At 40.1% G+C, this 7,221-nt stretch overlaps 1 pseudogene; it reads left to right on the plus strand.

Moving 5' to 3' along the window:
- The first annotated feature begins 2,797 nt into the window (after nucleotides 1–2,797).
- LOC130839007 (serum amyloid P-component-like) lies at nucleotides 2,798–3,624 on the plus strand (annotated as a pseudogene).
- Nucleotides 3,625–7,221: the final 3,597 nt, after the last annotated feature.

The following is a 7,221-nucleotide window of genomic DNA, read 5'->3' on the forward strand; positions in this document are numbered from 1 at the left end:
TCCATTTTAGCAAGATAGACTTTCTTAGCCTGAGTATTAGTAACTAGATTCCTTCTGGGAGAACTTCCAATGGGTGTGTCACGTTCCTGGCATCTAGAGTTCCCTATCTTTGCCCTCTGCCCACCCCTCTTGACTGATTCAAGTCCCTTCCCCCTGAGTAGCCTTCAAGATCCTTCCAAGATGGTAGCAAATGATGTTTTAATGTTTCCATTTGATCTATGCTTATTCCTCTCTTTCCTACATGGAAGTTATAGAATGGTGTAAAGGCTTTAATGTACTTTTACTTCCTCCTTATACCTTATGGGTTAAGGCCATTTCATCAACCTATAACTGTGCACTCTGATTTAATACACACACACACCAGGATCAGAATCAAGTAGATATCAACTATAGCAACTGTTTCTACACAGTTAAATGTCCCTAAACCCCCAGAGCATTTCAATGGAAGTCAGAATAAGGAATTCTTGAGTAGCCCCAAATCCTGTTCTACTATATGTTTCAAATCCAGTAACCTCTTGTTTCAGTCTTCCCCTGAGTTTATAGTGATGTTGATATTTTGCATAATCCTGGACTTCAGAAGTTATCTGCAGCACATTCATAAATTCTTTAATTAATTCTCAGTTTTCTCCAACATCTCTGCTTTCTCCTAGCCTAGGTTTCTCTCAGATCTGACAGAGGCAATGTCGTTACTGATTCCTACTCCCCCAATACCTTTTTGACATTTTTATTTTAACAAGATTTCAAACTTACAGAAAAGTTGCAAGTGTAATGTAAGGAACTCCTACGTACCCTTCTCCTGGATTCACCACTTGTTTATATTTTGCCCCATCATCTCTACCTCTAAATGAATTGAGAGTAAGCTGGACACATCATGCCACTACACTCTTAATACTCTTTTGAGAGATTCCTAAGGAAAAGGAAATTCAATCACACAGCACAATAAAATCACAAAGACACTGAGTCAAAAATCACTACCTCTCATCTCAACACTTACGGGCAGGAAACCGAAATTAAGACTCAGAATTCAGTTTTGCACATCACAATTCCAATGCTTCCCCTTCTGAAATTGAGAATACCCTATTCCTTCTCTGATTCTTCCAGACTCAGTAATGTTTTTGCCCAGGGCCCTAAGAAAGAATAAATTATCCAAGAAAAGAAAGAGCAGAAGGAGAAATAGACACAGCCCCCCGCCCCCTCCCCCCCCCCCCCCCCCACACACACACCTCTCCTCCTTCTGCCCGATCAAGAACATGACCTTCCAAAGAGGCTGGTGTCTTCAGTGTGAATGATCACCCAATAGGCATGTCCATCTAGAAAATCTGCACATGTCCATCCCCATATTTTCCATGTCCCAAATAGTTTTTCTTACTTTCCTTTTACTTTCTTCATCTATCTTCCCAGGCAAAACTGGTACCACTTTTTCTCTCTAAATCCCTTTCTTCCCCCTCAACATTACAGAAGAGGGGAAAGTGCAGTACAAAGAACTTTTTTTCTGGAACCATGAGCGTAAGTTGTTGATACAGAGCTCATCACCCTCGAATACTTAGTATTCCCTACAAACAAGGACGTTCACCTAGACACCACAAAGCCATCATCCCAATCAAGAAAGTAACACTGACTCATTACCATCATCTAATCCTCAGATCCCATTCAGTGTCTTGTCAGGTGTCCCAACCACCAATCCAGCTCAGATTCAAGCTTTGCATTTGTTGGCATGCTTTGTTAACCTTCTTCAATCTAGAAAAGTTTCTCAGTCATTCCTTGTCTTTCATAACCTGGGTATTTCCAAAGATTACAGGTCAGGTATTTTGTTAAAAGTCCCTGCAGTTTTGCTTGTCTACTGTCTTCTCATGTTAGACTCGGGTGACGGATCTCTGGCAGGACAGACGTGATGCTGTGTTCTTTCCCTGCACGCTGTCAAGAGGCACGTGGCTCTGCATTAGCCCACCTTTACTGATGTTCAGTTGCAGTGCTTATGGTGGGAGAAGTCAAGATTCTCTACTTTGAAGTTAGTCTTTCTCTTTTAAATTAATATTTTTCAGGGAGGGAGTTTGAAACTCTAAATATCCTGTTCTCTATCAAACTTAATTATTCATCATTTTAGATTCATTATTTACTATTTTATTCAACGGGTTATAGTTACTTTCAGTGTATATTGGTTTATTAAGTTACTGCCAGTAGGATCCCCTTCAAGCTGCCTTTGGTGTCCTTTTGACAGGTCTACGTTATTCTTTGATGATTTTACTTCCTTTCTGGTAAAACAAACAAACAAAAAAATGTTGATTTAGGTGGGGAGGGGTGGATTCAGTGTCTACAGCAGAAACCAGAATCCCAGAATCTCTCACAAACAGGTTACTTTCAAAGAACAATAAAAGGAAGAAAAGGCCTTGCACCCACAGCCCACAAGAGGCCCAAGTTCGGGGACACCCACGCTCCCACCCACATGGCTCAGGAGCTCCCAGCAGAGCACACGGCCATCAGCAGATGGGCCCCTGGGGAGTGGAGTCAGGCCCTCCTGAGGTGGCCGGCGTGGCCTCTCATCTCACCCATAACACGAAGCGCCACACCACTCTCTTCCCAGCACCAGAATCTGGGTCACAGCAGGTGGAGCTCTGGCAGTTCCTTGTATCTAATAAGTAACTCCCACTGATTTTCCAGCCCTTCCTTCCCCACCAGTAGCCCTGACTGCTGGCACCAGAGGGCAGGCCTGAAAAGTCACTCACACATTACTGGTGCTCCCCACCCCTCATCCTCACCCAGAGGTGCAGATAAACCCTGAACAGCCCGAGGTCTAAGAATGGGTATCTCTACATAGGTGAGTCAGAAGCCCCATGCTGTCTGCTGTATGCATCCTGGTCACCACTGCTTCTGTGACAGCCCCAGGCCAAGGACATGTAGCTGCTGCTATGAGTCTCTGTTCTCACCAGTCTCCCAGAAGCCTTGGCTCAGACAGGTTGGGAGGTCAGGGTATATGAGCCTGTACGGTAGGGAAGGAGGGGATGGAGGGACCATGGGAAGGAAAGCATAGAGGTTGCTGAATACAAGACTGAATTTATGATTTCTCCTGTTGATATTTTAGATGAAGATTGTTGTATTCCCTTCTTTCTCTCACAGACGTGAGTAGGAGGGTGTTTACTTTTCCTAAACGGTCTAGTAACACTCATGTGAGCTTGATCACACAGCTGGAGAAACCTCTGCAGAACTTCACTGTGGCCTCTGTGCTTACACTGACCTCTTCTACAGCTGCAGGCCAAGAACAATGAGATGATCGTTTTTACACCTAGGACTGGAGAGTACAGTGTTATCATTGGGAATGACTAGATTTTCTCCATGATCTATGAGGAGTTCCTTGCCCTGGCGCACATCTGTGCCAGTAGGGATTCCTCCTGTGGCACTGCCAAGCTCTGGGTCAGCAGGACGCCTTGGGTGAGAAAGGGACTGAGACAGGGTTACTCCGTGGGGATGCACCCATGTAGTCCTGGGGCAGGAGCAGCAGTCCTATAGAGGTGGGTTGATCAGAGCCAGTCCTCTGTGGGAAGGATTGGGGATTTGTATCTGCCCATCTCCAGAAGAAACTGGTTTATGTATGGAAGTATCTACATCAGACTGCGTGGCAGGCACTGAACTATGAGATGTAGGATTACGTGCTTACCAAGCTGCAGAAGTTGAGTTGAAGTTCTGCTCCAACAGCACAAAGATAGCGGGAAGGTAAATTACCCACAGGAAAGATCAGCTCTGAAGACAATTATACTTATGCCCTACGGCTATTGCTGTTTTCTTTGAATTTCCTATCTATTGAACTGCTTAATTTACAATGAAAATACAATGACTCCCAGCATTTGTTCAATATTTTTCATGGCCCAAAACACCTCTCATTTAAGGCTCATATTTTTGAGTTGTGCTATTATTCAGAAAATAAGGAACAACCAGGATATAATAAAAACAAAATTTGTTGTAAGGGGAAATAAAGTAAAGGGCTTAACACTCGATTAGTAGGAGACACTTTTAGACCTCTCCCTCAATGGAGTTTATTCTCACTCTACTCACAACTATTTATTTCTATGGAATTTAATTGAGGGCCTGCTAAATTGGATTTCCAGGTCACAGTTAATAGAACAGAAAGGCAGAACAGGTCTGGGGTTGCTCTACTCACTAAGAGCTGTGGTTCCTCCTTCCTCTGTGACGCATCCCCAGACCTGATCTAATAAAACGTGCATCTGGAAACTAGGGGAGCAGGGCTGTCTAGGGCCACAAAGTCCAAGGCAAATCTGCACCTCCAGTAGCCCCGGAACACTATAAAATAGTCAGTGACATAACAGTGTCCCAAAATCATCAAGAAAATACTACTTTCTGGGTAATACTCATGTCACCTTTGCTTAAAACCCCTCTAAGATTCCCAGGCATTTATAGCAGAAGTATATTATTTTGGCAGGGAATCTGGGTTGCTGCGGGATTTGACAACCTGTCCGAAGACCCTCCATATAAACTGTGCAGCCTACTGATTGGCATGTAATAAACGATATTATAATGAATAATATTAGCATACTATATATACTGCTTATAGTATTGTTGTTTTTATGTAAAATACAAGGCACACTGTCCTGCTCTTAGTTGGTGCTTAGGGAGAGTGGGTTTCAACTCTCTCAATTCCTTTCCCAAATAGAAAAGAGCAAGAAATGCTAGATTTAGGAGGGAGTGCCAGTTAAGCATGGCACAGGGACATTGGCCCTGGTTGAGGAGAATGAAGACAATGAAGTCAGAAAGCAAGAATTTAGGAAGAACCCAACAGTTTAACCACCACCACCACTACCCGCTCAAAAAGTTGAAACCAACCAGAGACAAGGTAACAGGAGCAGATGAAAGGCATAGACGTAGGCACAGCACAATGTAAAGAATACAGAAGATTCCAGAGACAGATGATCACGTTAGAGTTGCCATTTGAGCCTATGAAGATTTCCTAAAAACTGGGAATGAGCTGCTATGATGAATTCCTTACAAATCAGGTCCCATGAGGCTCCCCATCAAGTAGTAGGGAAACAGGAAAGTGAACAAAGATAGGCAGGTGTTTTTTTGATGTGGGAAATGTTTAGCTTCCCTTTGCTCTCTCCTGACTTAACCATATATTTTCTATACATCTTCCCATGATTTTATATTTTGAATATAGTATTCAAATAAAAACAGCCATGACCCTGCCTATTCTATTTAATGAAATATGAGGATAACTTTCTGCAAACATTAAAATAATGCAAATTCTGTAGGAATAAGGGAGAGAGAAAAGATACGTTTCATTTTTGTTCACAAAAGTACCATTTCCTAATTGTTACAAGTATAGATAATCTGAGAGAAAAGAGAAAGGGGTTCTTTATATCCAGAAAATAGAACATTAAAAATCCAGCAATGTCCCAAACCAAAACCACAATCATTCTTTATCAATTCATTCAGTCCCATGTAGTTAATTCTTGTTCTGCTTGATCTTGGGTGAACAGTTTTATGAACCTGTCAGTTTCTCCATCACAGTTCTAGGAATCCTGACTCAGTCCAGTGGTATGGTCTCAAAGTTATGTAAGCAAAGCCATCAGAATGCTGTAGCCCAGAGTTCCTGTCAGAGTCTTTTCCAAGGGTCTCTGAGAAGACAAAGCATTCTGGCCAAAGATAACTGCAAATGCTTCCAGGGAAGAATCAGAGCAAAACAAAAACTACCCATGGGCGATAAAAGACGTAAAATGGTTAAGATCTGGTAACAGTTAATTTGATAAGAATTTGGTTGTTTCTATGACACTCAACATTTTAAAATAATTATAGAATAATGACTGATCACATAATGTCGGACATTTCATGGACAGAGTATTGGCCAATTTCTAGGAAATAATACAATTTCTGAAATACATTTACATTTACCCATATGAATATAACCTAAGTTAACAGCTCTTTTTATTTGACAATGCCTTTCCATGTAATCCAACCTATCAAATAAACTAAATTAGTATAACATCTCTCTTTTTACAAGGTGAGAGAACAAATCCTTTGAGACTTTCCAGGGGGCCTCTGAGAAATCTCAATCAGTTTGGAGTCAAGAAGATTTCATTTAGGATTTCATTTGGGGAAGGCAAAAGTGTCAAAAGTGTAATAAAAAAAAAAAAAAACCTTAGCTCTTTTAAAAGTGATAAGACTTGTTTCTCTTAAATAATCAAGGATAAAGTTAACATAAGGCACAGGAAATTATGCTTATAAGACACAGAATCTTTGTTTCCTAGGTGGATGACTTTAAAAGTAAAGAAAAATCTTTTACAATCTATTAAGAATAGACTGACAATCCAAGAAAACTCTGTTATATTAATAGAAAGAAAAACAGATTCCAGTTTTGCATCCTTATATTTTTGAGCTCATTTTTTAAAAGTCTTATAAATAAATCCATTCAATCTTAGCCAGCTTAACCACACATAAAATTACTTTTCCTCTAAACCTCCTACAACTTTCTATATCCATTCAGTTTTTTTTCCTGTGTTTTCCTCTTACTCACTCTAGAACAACCAGTCACTTCACTTCAAGATAAAATATTCTATTTTTCCCTTAATGAAAACACATGCTTTTCCTTATTAAAAACACATCCTACTTTTGTATACTTTGCCTAAAAAGTTGTCCCCCTTATTTTTGGTAGTTTTATTTTAATACACTGATTATAATTTAACCATTAGTAACCCTTCTTTTACAGAAACAAATCTAGAAAGTAGACAACTGTGAACTGCCTGTCACATACCAGCATTCTGTAGTAGACTAGACATTTGCTGAGTATACCATCTCACAATTTTATAGATCCATACTTCCTCATATCTTCCAATGTGGCAAAATAACATATTGACAGACTCAAATATATTTAGCTTCTCTGTACCAAAAATTTAAGAGCCAAAAGCATATAAACGTAAATGTAATCAATATGTTCAGTAATGATTGCTTCAGCAGCTGGTGTTACTTAGAAATGCTTGAGATGTTTAATGAACATCTATTATTTAACTTAGCATAACTCTAAGGTTGTAAGTTACCAAAAAAGATTTTGGAAACTCGTTTTAGGAAGACACATTAGACAATTACACAAAGCTGGCCATCATCTCCAATTATTTCCCTGTTAACTATATATATATATATATAGTCTCTCTGTTTTTTGTTTTTTGTTTTTTTTTTTTTTTACAGTGCATGCATGTTAGGCAAGTATCAGGAAAAAAA

Source organism: Hippopotamus amphibius, chromosome 1, assembly GCF_030028045.1.
Source record: "Hippopotamus amphibius kiboko isolate mHipAmp2 chromosome 1, mHipAmp2.hap2, whole genome shotgun sequence".
NCBI lineage: Eukaryota > Metazoa > Chordata > Mammalia > Artiodactyla > Hippopotamidae > Hippopotamus > Hippopotamus amphibius.